Source organism: Anoplolepis gracilipes, chromosome 9, assembly GCF_047496725.1.
Source record: "Anoplolepis gracilipes chromosome 9, ASM4749672v1, whole genome shotgun sequence".
NCBI lineage: Eukaryota > Metazoa > Arthropoda > Insecta > Hymenoptera > Formicidae > Anoplolepis > Anoplolepis gracilipes.
In genome coordinates, this window is record NC_132978.1 from 4,960,236 (window position 1) to 4,980,021 (window position 19,786).

The window sequence follows — 19,786 nt, forward strand, 5'->3', positions numbered from 1 at the left end:
CAGAACAGTTGCAAAATAAAAAAGAGAAAACATTTATATATTATTTGCGGTTACAAAAATTGATTAAAAAAAAAACAAGCTCCTGACGCAGAAGTGATTTTAATTTTTAATTTCTCTACATTAATTAAAAGGTATAATTGCAGTCAATTTCAAATATAAAAGATTGTAATGAAAAAATTAATATGTGTTATAACCTACTTTCTTTACAAATAATAATAAAATAATAATTTGTTGCGAGCTAAAATACGATACTTTTCACCAATAGCTATACTATATAGATATATACTTTATGCGTTCTATACGATAAATGCAACGCGAAATACTTCAGATTGTGCGTTACGGCAGATTTAATATAACACACATTTAATAAAATACATTAGATTAAAAATAGGAATAAATCTGATAAATGATTCACAATCTTTTAGATAATACATGCAGTTTGTTTTCAAATGTGACAAAGCAAAATGCAAATTTTTTATTGCTATTATATATATATAATTTATACCTTGTCTCGTAATATTTCTATTGCAAATATAATCGCATATGTAGTGATCGGAGATAAAATGTCAAGAATAATTAAAAATGATATAAAGCCGCATCAGATTATATGTATCACCATCTTAGTAAGTTCTGTAAACAATCCATATATTGTTTTTAATTTATTAGATATCTAGAAAGAATATTTTAAAAATACTTTAATATAATTTATTTTATTTGATTATAAGTAAAATTAATCTTAAAAAAAAAATAGAAAAGTTGAAAAATGACTACTATATTGGATATATTATATAATTCATTCAAATGTAAATATCATAATCTAATTTACAAGTATTATAGAAAAAATCTTTCCCTCTCTCTCTTTTTCTACCATTTATCCAATTATTTTATAAAGGGAATCAATTTGTAGAATTATTTATTATGCTTTCCCTTAAGGTTGCCTTGTATCATGCACATATACGTATTCATGCATAGCATTACGTATAACAGTGCAGATTCAACTAGCTAGATGCATATATGCAGTACGCTACTAAAGGGCTTTGATTTTGCTCATTCAGGTAGCTTATTGATATTGTCGTGCAGATAGATAGAGAGAAAGAGAGAAAGAGAGAGAGAGAGAGAGAGAGGGAGAGGGAGAGGGAGGGAGGAGAGTAGGAGAGAGAGAGAGAGAGAGAAACTTAATATCATGCTCATATGTTCCATATGTGCGATCTATCTTTCTCTCTTTTTTCTTATTATAGATTCTTTGGCAAATATAAAGTTGGTTTATGATTAGCGATGCATTAATTATTGCTATTTTTCTACGTGTGTTATTAAGTTGGATTCATTATTTTTCAATTATTTATAGCAACAATAGAAAAATTAATGTTTTATTGAAACAATATAAAAATTTTAGCACGTGGAGAAAAAAGTAAGAATGCACACAGCTTACATTGATTATACAAATTAAAACATTTAAAAATTAAAACAAAAAAATTATATAAATATAATTGTTGGAGAAAGTATATTTTATAATAATTATATGTGCAGGAGGAAGTCAAATAGCCATATTTTCCGTATTAATCAGAAAAAAATAATTGGAATTTTATATAAAGATATATTTAAGAAGCTTTAAAATATTCATTATACGATTAGAATTTTTTAATATATATATATAAATTTAATTTTTATTAAACTTTTTACGAAACTTGATTGTGATCCGTTTTATCTCTTTTACGAGGTAAAACGGATCACTATGGGGTAAAATGGACTGGCTGAGAACTTTACATTTACCTTGGTTCTTTTTATTTCATATGATATGTATGAATTTTAAAGTTATTATTTTTTATTTTAATTTTTTACATTAAAAAGCCTAAGTATTTAAATGTGACTTATTATAAAATATTAGATATTTATAGAATCTAACTTTTGTCTATAATATTCTTAAAGAAAAAGATTGAATAAAAATTTAAAAGCATACATTTTTACAGATTTAGTTACACAAAATGTGCCATTAGAAAATGAAATTACAGAATCTTATTTGCATAAAATTTGACGTTTATTTGTAGCTCAAAATAAGTTTATAGTATAACGCTGCAACTTTTAGAGTTGAAAAATCATTGCAACGAGAAACTTAATTTCACATTTATTAAAAAATTTATTAAAATTAAAAATTTATTATTTATTTTATTTATTAAAAAAAGCACTTATTAGTGAAATCTAGCAAATTGTGAAATCTAATTATTTTACGTTGCGGACTTTTATTTCATTTTATCTTACATATATAATAAAAGAATATCCACTCTCTTTTTTTAATTATTTCGATCTCTGTTATGTGCAGATTAATGAAAATTAGCATGAGAGAGAGAGAGAGAGAGAGAGAGAGAGAGAGAGAGATATCATTACAATAATTAGTCATCATGTGATGTATTGTTTTTTATTTATCTTTAAGAGAAAGTAAAAAGAGTAATTCTAGAAAAAACAATGTTATAGCTGTAATTTTTTTTTGTTAAACTGCATAAAGATTATTATATGCAAAGAGCCACCCTAAAAACGGTCAAAATTAGCCTGTTTTCGATACCTCGAATTTCAAGCCGAAATGTATGCTAAATGAAAGTATATGATGGTAGATTACTTGTGAAAAAATTTCAAGTTGAGTTCACTTTTCAATTTTGAGAAATGGGGGGTCAAAGAGGGACAAAATACTGTAATGATATATAGTGGACTTGGTATAGTTGAAAATGATAAATATTTTAAAAGACGACGAAACACGTTTTTTTTTTGAAAGATGTATCCCTTGGAGTGGGTACAGATCACACTCCACGCGGTACATCTTGGGTTACGCTAATGTCGGCGGTAGCGGATAACGAATATTATGTCTTTATTATGACTTTTCTATATTTGGGTACAAATCGTAGTGACCTGTACGATCTCGAGTTGCAATCGGCTCGAAACGCTTTTTCAAACGAGTCCCCGTTTGACCTATTGCAACAATTACGGTTTTCTACCCTCCCCCCTCTCCCTCCTCTCACCCCTGCTCCCATGTGATCTGTACTCACTCCAAGGGATACATCTTTTAAAAAAAAACGTGTTTCGTCGTTTTTTAGAATATTTATCATTTTCACAAAACCAACTATACCAAGTCCACTTTATATCATTACAGTATTTTATCTCCCTTTGATCCCTCCCATTTCTCAAAATTGAGAAGTGAACTCAACTTGAAATTTTCTCACAAATAACCTACCATCATATACTTTCATTCTGCATACATTTTGGCTTGAAATTCGAGGTACCGAAAACAGGCTAATATTATTGTGGCTCTTTAATATTGGCATAGGTAATTAAAAAAGTAAAATAATGCCAAACGTATACGTAACCCTAAACGTATATTAGTAATATAATGCTAAAAACTATTATTAATTATTAAAGAAATTATTATATTGTTTAATATTTATAATGATAATAATAATTCAAATTATTATAATTATCAATATTTTAATCTTTCTTTATTTTAATGTTTTAATTACTATATTTATATTGTAAATTTGTGCGTATAATAATCTTTCTAATAATGTGTATTTGATGTCTCACTGAATTCGCTATTACTTTATATAAATAATCACGAGAGAGAAAGAGAAAGAGAGAGAGAGAGAAAGAGAGAGAAAGAGAGAGAGAGAGAGAGAGAGAGAGAGAGAGAGAGAGAGAGAGAGAGAGAGAGAGAGAGAGAGAGAGAGAGAGAGAGAAAGAGAGAGAGAAGAAAATGTGTTCTGGAATAAGATTATTCACAACTATTTTCACGATAAATATTGCCTTCTAATCTAAAATTGATGAGAGTTGAAATTCAATTTGCTTCTGTTTCTGCGCGTCGTTTCTTCGAGATACTTTCCGTCACCATTATATAAGTTTACTATCAAGTAACGAGATCCTTAAGAAACGATCGTACGGCCGTTTCAACCTAAGCGTTAACATATAACGTAGCACGTTCGAAATTATTCCATCGTCGAATTTCAAAGTTCTAAAGTTTCAAAGTGCAGAATTTGCGGAGCAATTTAAATGGAAAATCTCGATCAAAGTATGGTCGAATAGTTCGATTATTTATTACATATTCTATTGGTCTATTTATATATATATCTTTTATGAATTTTATTATAACATATACTCACAGTCTCAATATATGAACACATATATTGCATTCACTGATCACAAGTTGAACGTGATAAAAATAAATATAAAAAAATCATTTAATTTAGTATTTAATTTATTCTCAAACATAAAAATATATTCCTGGTCATTATAAAATCAAAGGTGACCTTATATATACATACATTTTAAATATAATAGGATTTTGTATGCATTAAAAATCGTATTCATATCAAAATATATGCAAAAAAGTGATTTATCTTCTAAAATAAATTAATTGGAAACATTAATAATGATCGAATAGGTACGCATTCGCGATCAGACGGAGCGTATCAGAATGTAACATTAATTTTTATGTGTGAATGACTTGCTATCGAAATAAATTTACTAATGCTCGAGATGTAAAGAGAGAAAAATTCTTTGAAAATTGTAATAATAACATTCTTTTATGTATCCTAGCATGCACAAGATTCTTAATTTATTCTTAGTCAAGTTATTTATATTTTTTTTAATTTTTTCTCTCAATATAGGATCTCAATTGAATGAAATTCAATTTAAATAGAATGATCTCAATGGAATAAATATAAAATAAACTTTTGTTTTCAGATAAGTATAATTTAGTTTCTGTTGAATTTTAATAAATGTAACAAAAATAACTACAGTACAATAACATTAAGTTAAATACATATTGTAATATAATATTTTGCTCAAATGCCAAAATTAAAAACGCTTTTATATTAAATATTATCAAAAATGTAAATTATTGTATTGTAGATGTTTAATTAATATAATAATTATATTTTCTCTCTCTCTCTCTCTCTCTACAAAAATATGTCTTCGATGATAAGATAGTAAATCGTTTTTCCATCGCTGACATTTTCATCGCGAAAAAATTACATTTTCCATGCGTTTCGATCATGTTACGCATCGTTGGCAATCTTAAAGCCGATCGATTATTATAAATTGTAAAATTTTCCTGTCCTTTTCTTTAGAAGAAATATAGTAAATAAATAGCTATATATATTTTACTCTCTAAGAATATCGTTGAAATTAATGTGAACTTAAATAATATGTAAATAACTAAATATAACTATCTGTTATACCATATTATAACTATTATTTGTTATAGCATATTTAAATATTAAAGCATTGTTGCCAAGTGCAAATAAATAATTATTCACACACATATTAGTTTCCATTAGTCATTGCCTAATATTTATATTCATTAATTCCCAGTATAATAATATAATAACAAACATAGTAAACATATCGAAATTGCATCAATGTTTTTCTTTGGTAAATATAACTATACACTACTAATTAAAACATAGCTAATTAAACATATATATTCTTTATGATAGACTTTTCTACTAAAATAAAATAACTTTATTTTGTTTATAATTCACTATCGTGAATTATAATTAATTATTTATTATAATTTATTATTATCACAACGAAATGTTTTTTTTAATTTTTTGTAAGATTAACATTTTCCATGTAATTTCATGGTTCTTTTTCATTAAAGATAAAATATTTTCTTAGAATTATGCCATATGTTTATTTCTTGTGAAATTCTATTTCGAAAGTTTTAAAAGTATGAAGTTTACACGCGACAACGAGATTGAAGTTGAATCAATAAACGTTGTTGTATATGTTATTTGAAGATCAGCAAAGTGAGAAGTGATTTCCGAAGGCAAGTTGTACGTGTCAGTATATATTGTTTAGCCAATAAAGTTAGAATCAAACTTAAATTTAAAATAAAAACAACGCCATGCACACACTTGTCTTTCATTGTCTTTTATAGTTGTCTCTTTCACTGAACTCTTCATCTCGTGAAACTGTAGACGATTCGCTTTTACAAAAACATCTTGATCAATCTGTTATTCGCGTATATGTATATACGGCTATTAATAAACTCTGATTTAATAAACTCTGATATGCGCGCGTCATGAGAAGCATGGCTTACTAAAACGATCGTACGATGTTACACACCGTCTATTTATTCAGCTCCCTGAGGATCGATCTTCCTCAGAGTCAAGTGGACTTCAGCCCCGAGAGCAAGCTTCTGATTCTCTTTGCACTTATTATGCCGAACACATACGTATTACTCTCTATTTGTGCCACGACACGAGTCTACACGTGGAGTTCAACGAGAGACATTCAATTCGTATAAATATGAGTTAGACATACAAACTATATGAATGCATCTGTCGATACTAAGACTTATCAATTTGGCGAAAATCTCTTTCCTGGTTCTTTGCTGTTACTGTTTGACATACGATTATAAATAGAATCGAAATATGTTACTAAAGTTTTAAGCAATATTTGATAATCATAAACAAAGTTTTAATGGTCAAAATCTTAAGAATTTTAAAAAATTTATTTTAAATAAATCTTAAAATCTTTAGAATCTTAAAATCTATTTTTTTTCTAATATATTAGAAAGAAGAAAATTATACTATATCATACAAGAATTTTAAAAACTTATTTTTCTCTATTATACATATATAAAACTTAATTTCTTCAAGCAACTTTTTCAATAATAATTTTTTTCTCTCAAATTCACCTGTTTTTCAAGTAGTTGTGATATATTCATACCACAGTATGAATATATCACAACTACTTGAAAAACTTTATAAAAACTTTATATTGGTACTTGTTACATATATACATAGAGATACAGCTAATATATGCTATAATTCTGTAAAGATTCTATAAGATATTCCATCTTCTTTTTTTTATGCAAATTATTTTATTCCTGGAAATAAATATTTTAATTATAAAATTGTAATTGCGAATTACAATTAAATTTATCTAATTTTTGTAATAATAAAATTTAACAATTATGACATGCACATATTAGGTTGTACATTTAATTATTGGTGTAATAAAATGGGCAAGATAATAATTATATAATTAAGCGGTTTAATTAGAGATCGGTTGTAATAGTAATTGTAATAGCTGACAAATAAATTAATCCGCGAAAAATTGTATAAAAAAATATGCAAAACGTAAGGATTAATATCCGTGCAATTTATCGTGGCGTTCGATATATATATCTCGACTACGATGTATTGATTGATCAATATTGTTGTCTGCCAGTAGTAATTAACGGCGTAATTGAACGTGAGGATCAATTTTTGTTAGTTCGTATCGTATTACTGTTACCGGACTAGAGTCCGTTGCAAATTTCATTTTGATTCATTCGTTAGCGTGCCACACAATAAACACACCTCCGGGATCATAATTATTTTCGTGTTTATTAATTTTAACACTGCATTCAACGTGCACGGGATTGCGGTTTGTGTACTTACGCGGTACGTACCTGTGTCAATTAAAGAGAGAAAACTGGCAAAACTGCCCGACACGCAGATTCCAAAACTAATTTTACGGATTTTCAGCCAACTTATTCTTATTAACAGAGAAAAACTGCACCTCTCGAATTGCGCTAAGAAAATGCATCACACAATGCAGTCTGTGTTGGTTTAATCTCCGGTTAGCGCTTTTATCGTGCGGTAATATTTACGTCTCACCTTGATTGACAATATCTCGTAAACATCAATTAATTAGACTAATGCATTACGCTCTATATTGTTAGTTTACTTCTTTTTTCTTAGTTTACCAGATGCAAGAGAGCAACTTTCTTATATTATTATTATACTATACTTCAAAGGACGTCATAAACTTGAAACAGATTTCTTGATCTATAATTACAAGGCATTTTCTAAGATAATTAGTTTTTAATATAGCTAAATAAATGTAGACGCTGTAACAAGTTTTATCGTTAATTATTAGTCAAATAATTAAAAAAATTTTGTAAAATTTAATATTAAAAATATAAAAATTTAAAAGCCACAGATATATTTTTATCTTTTTATTTTCTAATCGTGAAAGAATATATTATAATGTTTTATTATACATTGCAAATTTGAAAAACAGAATTGTTACAAAGAAATGAAATATAATATAATAAATAAATATTTCTATATTCATCAAAATTTCTATAAAATCAAATATTAGCGAAATATTCAAAGTTAAAAGTTATACAGTTAAAAAAAAATTGCAATATTGTATTTTCCACTTAACAGTTTCGTAAATTCAAACGTGTTATTCTATTTAGAAGAATTTTCGGAAGATTGATATTTTATTATTATCTTATTATCAATTTTTTACACACTCAAAGTTTTTTACGTTTTAAATTTATGTCTAGTTTATTCCTTGCGCGTCATTTCCGTTTACTATGAAGGTAATTGTTCTTATTATAATCGCAACAGTCAACTTGTTATAACACATTCGCGATTCAGATCTAAATCTTACAAATACCTAAAGCCACGTCTCTTCACGCCTTTGCAAAGCAATAGTAGATTGACGTCGTGTTTCCACGTAAGCAGCTCGGAGATCGACAAAGTAGATTATGTTGTGGAAATGGCTTTTCCTAGTATTTCACTTTAATAGATCTGTGTCAATTGTAAAAGTTTATGATTTAATGAATTGTACTGAGTAAACCGGATAAACAATAAAGAAGTCGGATCGATTCATATTAAAAAGGCAACAACATATACAATTCTTAGAGTAATTCACAATTATCAGTGCCAATAATATTCATATTTCTCTGTTAAGCCTCTGTTTTGTAGTATATTTTTTATTTGTGCTTTTCTCTCACATTGCATGTTGCACATTTAGACGTCGAAAATTAATTTCACGAAGAATTACCAAAGATGTACTGTTGAGAAACGCAGGTAGAAACCCAATGAGAAATTTCATCGAGACTTCGACAGAATGACGTAACTTTTCCAATTGATGGAAGATGTCGTAAAGGAGAAATTTTGCGCTTATCTTGTCCAATCTTGTTCAATTCATGCGAGTCGCTATATGAAAGTGGGAAGTTGAGAGTTGCAAAGGAATCGACACGAACTAATGTATTTTGTCATTTAACTTATGCTTGCGAATATTGTTTTGTATAAAAAAAATTAGAATCGGTAATTAATTATTTAAATTATTTATTAAGTAATTACTAATTACATCTAACAAAAAACACTCAGTGACAGAGATAAAAATTGGAACAAAATTGGTATCAATCTGTCATGTAATTACGTGAAAAACTTATCATTTTCTGCTATCAAAAATTCTTCAACTTTGACTTCTTTGGTCATAAAACAATTATATATTTGATTTCAAGGTAGAGTTTTTGCAAATAAGTTTGTTATGGATGTCGCAAGTTTTAAAATGGTTGTTACAAGTTTGTTAGATTTATGATACGAAATTACTCAATTTCAAATTAGTGCTTGCGTGTATACAATTTTCTTTCTCGACCGGGATTAAACGCAACATCGACAGGGTGGTACAATTTAACGATTTGTCGCTTTCTAAAATTAATTCAATCCCTTTGGTAGTATTCAATATTCTTGGCATATTCCCAGCAATTTCAATCTCCGCAGTAATTTTGAATTAAACGCTACTTTCATCAATTTTGCTATGAAAGGAATGCGTTTTGTACGTGTACAAAGTTTAACGTTTATTCCGATTTACCATCGTATTTGCCTATATTGTGATAGCACTGCTATTATATATTATGCAAGAATCTAAAATACGCATGAAATTTTAACAGCATTTGTTAATTTGATACGTGTAAAATAATTATAAATTTCTCTCGACATAAAGTTCACGTATCAATTTAGTACGTAACCTTTAAAAAGCATTCAACGTGAAAAATGATAAAGATTTTATTCCAGAATAGTTTACGAGGATACATATAAAGTTAAAGCATATACCATATTTGTTCCTACATCTATTATTGAAGTTTTTTTTACGATTTTTTGGATAGTAAAGTTAACAATTCGGAAATAGGAAGGAATATTCGGATAAGGAATTCGAAATAAACATTTCGTTCTGACGTTAGTAAATCTTGAACGATGATAAATTTAAATCAGATCCAAGTATAAACGACATCATATATTTGCTTTAGAAAAGAATTCAATATTTGATATTCGTGCCATTTTTAAAGGAAATTTACCCACGCGCATCGCGAGATGAAATGAATATGCTCTCGTGCGGGGTAAATCAGAAATCGATCGCGATATAATATGGACCACGTTACAATTAAATTGTGCGTGTTATTTTAATGACGTAACCAACTTATTGGTACATTAGCGAATGACAAAAGACCTTAATTTATCGTTACGACACGATCGATATCCGTCTAATTGCGTTCAGCCGCAAGCTTGTGTCAACTACTTCACGTTTATCAAAGCCCGCTACTGAAAGTTGGGATTTTATGAATAATACAGTTGTGTGTACATTGTTCTTAAAATTATGGATGGGTTGCATAGTTTTAATAATCAGCCAATCACAGTTTTTAATAGGCCAATTTCTGTAGATGTCTATATATATTTATCTAATTGAAGAATATCTACTATAAAAGTCTACAATTAATCAAATCTGAACCGATAAAATAATATTTTAAATTAAAGATAATCTACGCAATTATAATTGTATAAGTGTATAAGTAAATAATAATTTATTTTTTATGCCTTTTTCATTTTATATGTCGACGCACATCAGTATCAGAGAAATATTTATAACGCAGATGTAAATATCTTTACATGTTTTGCTGACGCAATTTTAAAAAATTCACGCGCGGATGAATCTATCATATCCAATTTTATCATATTTGTAATTTGTAAAATGTTGCCTGTTTTGTATTAAATTAGATTAATAACAATTACATATGTTTCCAAAGTATCGATCGCTATCTCAGAATTAATATTTTCAAAATACAAAATTCGTATTGAATACAATTTCGTAACAATAAATACAGTTTTTTATTGTATTTCTCTGCATGATGATAAGCTAAATAATTTTTTGGGAATACATAAGTGTAATTCACTGTAAGAAATTTACATTTGTATTATTTAATATAACATGTGTGATGTTTAATATAATATGATATAATATATAGAAACTTATACCAAGAGGAAAAAGTGAAATGTGGCGCAAAATTTTTCTCACAAAGTATGGTGTACGTGTATGTGTGTATGTGTGTGAGACGTCATTTGAAGTTTTATAAACCCCTCGCAGATTTATCACAAACCGTTGCTTTTATCTGAGATATCAAGATGTTTCTTGAATCCTTTGATGGAAAGTTAAGCGGTTTACTTTTTTATAATCATATTACATGCGATTGAGCTGTAATTATGTTTGCGTATATATCACTTTTTAGTTACCTTGTTATTTTATATGACATTTTATTTATTATATTACATCATTAAGCTGTATCGGTGTTGTTTCTTACGCTCTTTTTTTGACCAAGTGTACGGTGATTGATAGCACTCGCGTTTAGCAGTATAAAACTAGTTAATCAATCTTGATATTCTATATATCTAATATATATATATATATATATATATATACACAATGTCTCTTTTGGAAATAGAAATTTAAATAGAAATGTTCAAGAGTGTTACTTCCCATTTACTCAACAATAAGAAATCGTTTTACTTGTTACAATTTTCAATCAATTTAATCTCTATACACCATTAGTGTCAATATTTTATATCAATATATCGGCTTTATAAATCACTATTATCAAAGTGTCGACAAGTAAATTCAAAAAATTATTGACGAAGCATTTTTCGACAATTATTACGTAACAATAATGTACTTGGCAGTTTCGTACGTACATTTGATGCAAATAAATCGCGCTTGAAAGATCAAAATCTTAACTTGAAGCATATGGTGTAAAACTTTCGGGATAGCGTACGCTATCCTATGAATTGCAGTAATAGTCAAACTGCACAGTTCTTAGCAGCTAATGTCGTCGTCTTTATCATAGTGCTTTTCACTGGGGATATAATAAGCATTTCAGAATCGCACGCGTTGCCGCAGTATCTTGCTAACTTATCGCTTGTCATCCTGCGTATCATTTATAAATTTATGCGCCCGTTATACAGAGATGACTAGACGTTTCGAAAAATTGTATTACTTTTAGCACATTTGCTATTCGCCTGACATGTCGCTAGTATCAAAGAATTTTTCATAGCTTTATGCAAAATTGCAACTCAAAAGGTAGAACTTGCATATTTTTTCGCATATCTTTTGAAAAATATCTAAAAATTATAGAAAAATTCGCATGACTTGATCGTTCTAGTAAATATAGAAACGAGCACATTTTTGGCAAAGAGATTCGAAAAGATACGCAATAAATGATAGATGGGAAATTCAAAAATAAACGATGCGATAGAAAGATAGATAAATGTCGAAGTAATATGATATTGGTTGGTGACCTCGCTTTTTAAATTTGCATTGATCGACCACGAAATATGTATACATATGTGTGTGTCTCGAGCTCTCGGTGAAAATCATATACACTTCTGATTCTGACATCTATGAGAAAAAGCTAAAAAAATTATCTTTTGTATTATATTCGTGCAATATGTCCAATCATTTATTATTTATTATTATTCGAGTTTCATGTACCGAGATTTTTATCACCGATAAAATCAACGCCAATGTTGATGAGCCGCGTGAAGTACTTTTATAATATAAAATTTAATCTTACGCTAAATATAATTGACAATATCTGACAACCTATTTTTTACTTTTCGTTTGTAAAAATTTTATGTATATTGAATACGCTAAAAGTTAAAAGAACAGGCCGGAGGCCAATGTCAATCACGCAAACGAAATTTTGGGATATTTTGCATAGAGAATCCATTCAATAACCAATAGATAACTAAACGATCTGCACTGTTTCCCACGATCAAATGTAATATTGTCCTGTATAATTAAAAAAATCTATTTTTTGAAAGAATGTAACTTAACATGATTTTTTCTTTTTTCTCAAATAAACAATATTATTTATTAATTCTTGTAAAAATTAATAACTAGCATAAGAACGTTTCTCTCTAGAGAAATATACCGATAACAAAGCTATAAAAAATTATACACTTTTTTCCCACTGGACTCGTATCATGTGTCTAATATGCATGAAAAATAACAGAGATTATTCTTATCATCATTGTTATTGACAGTGCTTTCACCATGTGATATTTTTGCATTGTACTTTATATACTTCACCAGAAATTCAAGACGAGATAAAACTAGAGAAAATGAAAAATTTCTTCCAAAGAAAATATATTTGAGTATATGAGTAACCGACATATTGCAAAAGTCTTTGTATGTATAGTTAATATATAAGTTATATATAACTACATTATAACTTTATTTCGTCTATCACAAACAGTGTAGGAATTTCCAATGACGTCATGTTTGGTTAATCCATGAATATTCGAATAAGTAAGCGAAAGGATTTCGAATTTAATATTCCATTGTAAGCCGCTTTCATTTATGAATTATCGTGTGATTGGCTATATATATCAAATATGAAATATTAACTTATTCCTTATACACTGCTTCCTTACACATTTGATTTCTGTCAAGCCGATCAAATTGCTAATGAAAAATGTTCAAATATTAATATTTGAATTAAGTTATATTATAAAAATAATTTTTTTACTCTGATCCCTGATTGTCAAAAATGACTGATCATAATATCATTTTTGATAGATTTAAGTTTATCTGTTAATGTAATAATAATCTCTTAACCAATTAATAAAAAATAAAAAAAATATAAATAAAGAAAAGAAAAAATTCATGTTTGAAGAAGAATAAATGTTGGAGAAAATGCGCTTTAAAGTGATCTACATATTCCATGCTTTTTTTTATAATAACCTGCAGAATGTGATGACAAAGATCTTCCTTTTCTTCAAAACGCCCGTTTGCTATTCGATTGGATGCTGTAAAGAAAATAGCGCAAGAAAATGGAACAATAAAAATATCAAAGAAAATGTGTAAGATAGAGACATATCCGAATGTAACAAAGGAAATTCTTGCTGAATACATGCAAAATCAATGAAAGTATCAATAAATATACACATAAGCAATTTTGACGGGCGTGCAATGCGTGTTTACACACAAGCGTAAAATTTTAAGGGTGTAAATATTGCATAAAAAATAGAAAAATATACAAATTTTGGTAAAATTTAAAGTGCATGCAAAATAGAAAAATAGAAAAATATACAAATTTTGGTAAAATTTAAAGTGCATGCAAAATAATAAAAAAATATTTTTGTTTTTGTTTCTTTGTGCAATTTGTTAAGGACATATATGCTTGTAAAATATATATTTTACACATATAAATTTTGCACTTTTTATTCCGATTTTTCTAAATATATATCCATAAATATAAAAATTATTCTCGTACTCATTGTCAGATTAATGAGAAGAATCATATAGGCATTGTATGTGTATTATTCATAATAATTATATTGAATATAAATCTAAGAAATCTTTTTATTGTAAAATAATTTTGTACGTTAAAGAAAATAAATACTTGCAATATATATATATATATATATATATATATATATATATATATATGTGTATAATGTTAAAAATTGGAAAATTGCAAAAAATGATGACGTATCTCGATATTTTTGCTGAACAAAAATCGACTCCAAATGATCTCAAGAATCTACCATACAGATTTCACCAATTACCGAACACCCTGTATAGTGCTATAACAGAGGAAGAGAAAGAAACAGACAAAAAGGCAATTTTCTTTAGATGGTTAAATTTTGTGTAAAAAAACACGTATATAAAGTACAATACGTGTAATGAATAAATAAGATAGAGCAGACTACCAAATAAACAGACTATTCTTTTATTTGAAAAGCTACGCAACTGTGGATTAAGAGGAGAAATAAAAGAAAGCTGTTCAATCGCAATATTGCTTTTATGAAAACGCTTGGCGGAGATTCAACGAGATATATTATAGTTTATCCCTTTGCCGCAAAGCAGCAATTGCGAAATGATTTTACCCCATATTATTTCGTCTACATCAATAGATATATACGCAATGTCGTAGGCTGTATTAACTCTCACATGCTATTGTATACACGGAACACACTCTACATATACACACGTGTATAATGCAGTCAAGAGAATGAAATAAAATTTACATTCCTGAGCAAACATAACCCGCTATGTTATTGTAACATAACATTGATATTTATTAGATACGGTACCTCATGTAATTTGAACGCGTCAAAATTGGTCGACCATTAATGGATTTAGTACTAAGTAACACGCGTACGCACATTAAATGCGTAAACAGTACACGAAATTGCGCGTATACTTACAATAGAGTTTTTAACGTGGGATCTTTTGTGTGGGAGGGCGAAAGAGCTAAAAGTAACATGAAGGGGGGTTTTTGCGTAATCCCTCTTCCCGGACTTTGTTCAATTGTTGCAGACACTACGGACACGATGCCGAGTTCAAATAGCGCGAGTCGCGTCTGATCCTCTAAGGAAATGTAAAAGGATATATATGCTAAGAACGACGTCGAACTGTCGCGGCGTGGATTCCTTAACTCGTTTCGTTTGAATTTCTCTCTCGAGATCTACATAAGATGTTCACTCGATATATTTCAAAGGAACTGTCTTTTAGAACGCAACCGTTTCATTATTTAAATATAAATGCGAGCACAAATCAATAAAATTGCGTTTTTTTAATGCAACCTCTTTGACTACCAGATCTAAACTCATTTCAAGCACTTCTCTCATTCTCATGCATTACATAAATTTCAACGAATCTGTATAAGCAGGTCACATAAAAATATTCAATGTAATCAATAGAATTGCTTTGACGAACGCGAGCTGGCAAAAATATCTTCTTCGTGAAGAGAAAATTATGAGAAGTTCTTCTTTAAAATGCGTCTTTCTACATTTGACACGTTTTCAAGCGACTGTTCGTACAAAATACGATTTTTTCTATATTCCATTATAGAAAAATATTTAGGGGTTAGTAGGAAATACTCGAATAGCATAAAATTGCAAAATTGCTGCGTTTATAAAACTTTTTTTTTAAACTCTGGGAAAAAAACACGGTTATAATCGACTTTGAGACTCATAATTAGTAATCAAATTATTTGGATTGCTCGTAACCTTAATTTTACGTAAATAATTTACCCTTAATCTCGCGTAACTAAAAACTGCAATTACTTTCAAAGAAATTTTGACCGTCTTTTTTATAGTTAAGCAACTTAACATTTTGATTAGTACTCTTTAAGTAAAAATTATATTTGCCTAACTGGATATCGATATGCAACTAATTGAAAAAATTGACTAGTTTAAACTTAAAAATCTTTGAAATAAAATAGAATAGCTAATTTTAAAATTTAGTTACAAGCAATTCAAATAATTTGATTACTAATCGTGAGCCCCAAAATGGGTTGTAACTGTGTTTTTTTTCCCAGAGAATTAACAAAATATTGTAGAATATTCAAAATAGAAAAGATTAGTACAATTTTTCGTTTCAACATTCAAGAATAGTTGTTTGTACATAATTGTCGAGTAAAAATATCTGTTATCTCTGTGCAAATATTAGTCATTCTAACCAAAGAAGTTTTGCGCATTGTTTTTAAATCGTATAATAATAATAAATTAATAAAATAATAATCATTTTTTATAACTGCATTATTTAATGACAAACTACTGTGCATATATTAGAAATATATCGTAGTATAATTGATTAATTCATTAATAAATGTATGTATAACCTATGGATTCAACCAGAAATAATGTAACAAGTTATATAATGTATAATATGCATACATATATGATTAAAACGTTTTCATTTCTCATAACATAAAATAAACAAACGTGAACGCTTTTCTGACACTGTTTCGTAATACCTTGTGTGTTGGTGGTTTCGTAGTTATTTTATTCCACTTAATCCTCGGATTTCAATCTTTGCGGTTTTTACATTCGACGTTATTGAAATTCATCATGTACAAAAATCACTGGTAATGTCAAAATGTTTCGCTGAAGAAAATAACAAAATTTTTCTCTCTTTCTCTCTAACAATAAATATAAAATGTAAATAAAAAATTATAAATTGAAGATGTTATTATCTGTTCTCTCAAAGCGTAAAGATATTATTTCGTTCAGCTTCGTTTCTAAAATAAGATGGAAAGAGATATTTTTTAAATTATCTTTTTATATATTTTATATAGCTTATGTTATTTTTAACTCATATATATTTTATCCTTAAAATATCTTTTATATATATAATAAATGATTTTCTTTTGACATAGATATATAAAATATAACAATTATTGAATATTAGTAAATATATAATTATATAATAGTAAATATATAATTGAAGTCAAAAGACAATCTGAAAGTAATTTTCACGTATTTTATTATCGATTTACTTATTCAATTATTTTAAGTTATTTAGTAGTTTTTGTCTAGTATCATCGTAATTCAATCTTACGAGCGACTAGCGTGAGAAGAGTCCAGAGAAAATTCAATGAATATTTCAATATCTCACATGTATATGTACTTTATGTAATATTGCATGTACATATATATATTACATGTACGTATATTTTATGTATATTATATGTATATTATACATATATTATATATGTATATTAGGTATATATTTTACATATATTAAATGTATATTACATATATATATATGTACATTACATTAAATCGTTGCAATAGAGAGAGACAGAGAGAGAAAGAGAGAGATACATCGTTTATATCAAATGTGAGTAACAATGTTACGCATTCTCTATAAACATTCATTGGATTTACTTGTAATAAAAAGAACATGCATAATAATAATATAACGTTATTGCCTCTTATAATAATCAAGTAATGTAACCTAATTTTTCAGAAAATGTGCAGGCGAAATAGGTAAGGAGATAAGCATGAAAATATCATTTTCAAAAGTTTATCCAAGAAACGATGACATTTTGATACAATTCTCATAATGGAGCAATTTTTGCTCTTTTTCCATGCCATTTCTGTGTTCTTTAAAATCCATAGACAAGTATTAATGACATCACGTGGTGATATGCAAAAGGTTTTATAAAAAACCCGATGAAAAATTATTTGAGAATATCGGGTGCAAAAAAAAAAAAATAATAAATTATTAACGTCGATATATTTTTCGAGAAACTTATGCTTTAATATAATAATCTTAAAATGATTATTTATTATGAAGCTTTATTGAATTTGTAATGTCAGGTTTTAACGCAACACGTATATAATAGAACAATGAAATTGAACGAAACCGAGAGAAATGCGAGTAAGTTAATCGTACACGAAGAATACTATTACGGTGGAAGGTTATTACTTTTACAACTTGAAAATCCACAGACAACTGAGTTCGAGATTAATAAATATCGTAAAAAGCTTTGTGAAAAGTGTAAAAAAGTTGAAATAGATATAGATATAAATTATTCATGTTTGCACAGACTCGTTAAAAATTAAATATAAATAAAATAAAAAAATAATATATTTGTGAGTCAGTACAGAACTTTGGATGCGTATGTTTATTTTAACCGAATTGTAATATCAATAAAAATATAGAATAAATTATTAATATATAAAAATTTATTATATACCTTCTTTGTAATATATATTTATATACATATAATTATATAAAAATAAAAATGTTTAAACAAACAATACGTTAAATATTAGTTAATCGCAATTATTAATATACCACGCAATTCATAATTTTGTATTTCCTTTTCGCTTCATATTCTTGGAAAAATATTACGTTAAACGTAATACCTAACCGACCGGTTTACGAGCGCGTCTTCAATATAAATTTCTAGTCTTATACGAAAGACTACATGAAAGTGCTTGCAAAAAGATATTAATCGTCTGCAAAGATGTATATAAATACAAGATGTACAAAAATAACTTCTCAAAAAATCTAATGTCTCCTGAAAATGGCAAACAGGAGTCAATTTAAGGAACTTCTGATTAAGGATATTCTCTAATCAAAGATAGTAAAATACGTATGTATGCCCGCCTCTTCATATATATCGACGAGTCGTATTTTCCTTCTTATCTTCTCGCTATCGCATTCAGTCTAATTTCCTTGCATCCATCCCTGTCATTTAGCCTCGAGCCAACATTTTCCAGTTCTGCAGAAGTGGAAGCCATCGTTTGGCAAACAGTAACTTGCCCGATAAAAATAACCCGGTCACGGTCGTCGCGCCTTGACGAAAACTGCCTTCGACAATTTACGAAGGCGAATTTAAGAAGTTTCAGCGAGGAATCTGGAAAAATATTGACCCGCATTCGTTGTCGTAGGAAACTAGGAATTTTCTGTCAGTAACGTCATATCGACAAATTATATCCGACGGATCTGTCATTCTTGTCATTCTTGTTGAAACTTAGCCTACGCATTTTCAGTGTATATTGAGATAAAATAATATTTTTATATATCCATATATTATATTCTTCCACTTTATATTTTTTCCGAGGAATTTGAATGTATACAAAATATGCAATATTTCACAAGTCTGAAAAATAAAATGTACGATAAATATAATTGAATAATTACAGTTTTCAACCGGATAAAATTAATGTTTTCTTTTCCTGTATTTTTCTATATTTTTCTGCAATATTTTTTATAATGCAACGTCGCGCGAATATCATTGTTTTTAAATATTATTTCTTTCATCACTTCAAAATTATCAGAAAAACTGGATATCGCACTGAACCATACCCTTTAGGATTGTCTCTTAAGCGGTAATCGTTCAAACATTCTTTTTTGTCCGAGATGTTACTTGACGTTTTTA

The 19,786-nt window shown here is 28.0% G+C and overlaps 1 protein-coding gene across 12 annotated transcripts in view; it reads right to left on the reverse strand.

Annotated features, from left to right (window-relative positions):
- LOC140669712 (neuropeptide CCHamide-2 receptor-like) overlaps positions 1–19,786 on the reverse strand; it is a 226,019-nt gene that overhangs the window by 3,596 nt on the left and 202,637 nt on the right. For 3 of the 12 annotated variants that reach the window (XM_072899757.1, XM_072899756.1, XM_072899760.1), the window contains 2 exons: positions 13,846–13,910; positions 506–630 (listed from right to left, as the gene is read on the reverse strand). The exons of 3 other annotated variants lie outside the window; for them this stretch is intronic. The gene's annotated coding sequence lies outside the window, so the exon portion shown is untranslated. Of the gene's footprint in view, positions 1–505; positions 631–5,897; positions 6,535–7,441; positions 7,867–13,845; positions 13,911–19,786 lie in introns of those variants that run through there. 6 more of the 12 variants (XM_072899759.1, XM_072899758.1, XM_072899762.1 and 3 more) reach the window with 5 other exon arrangements.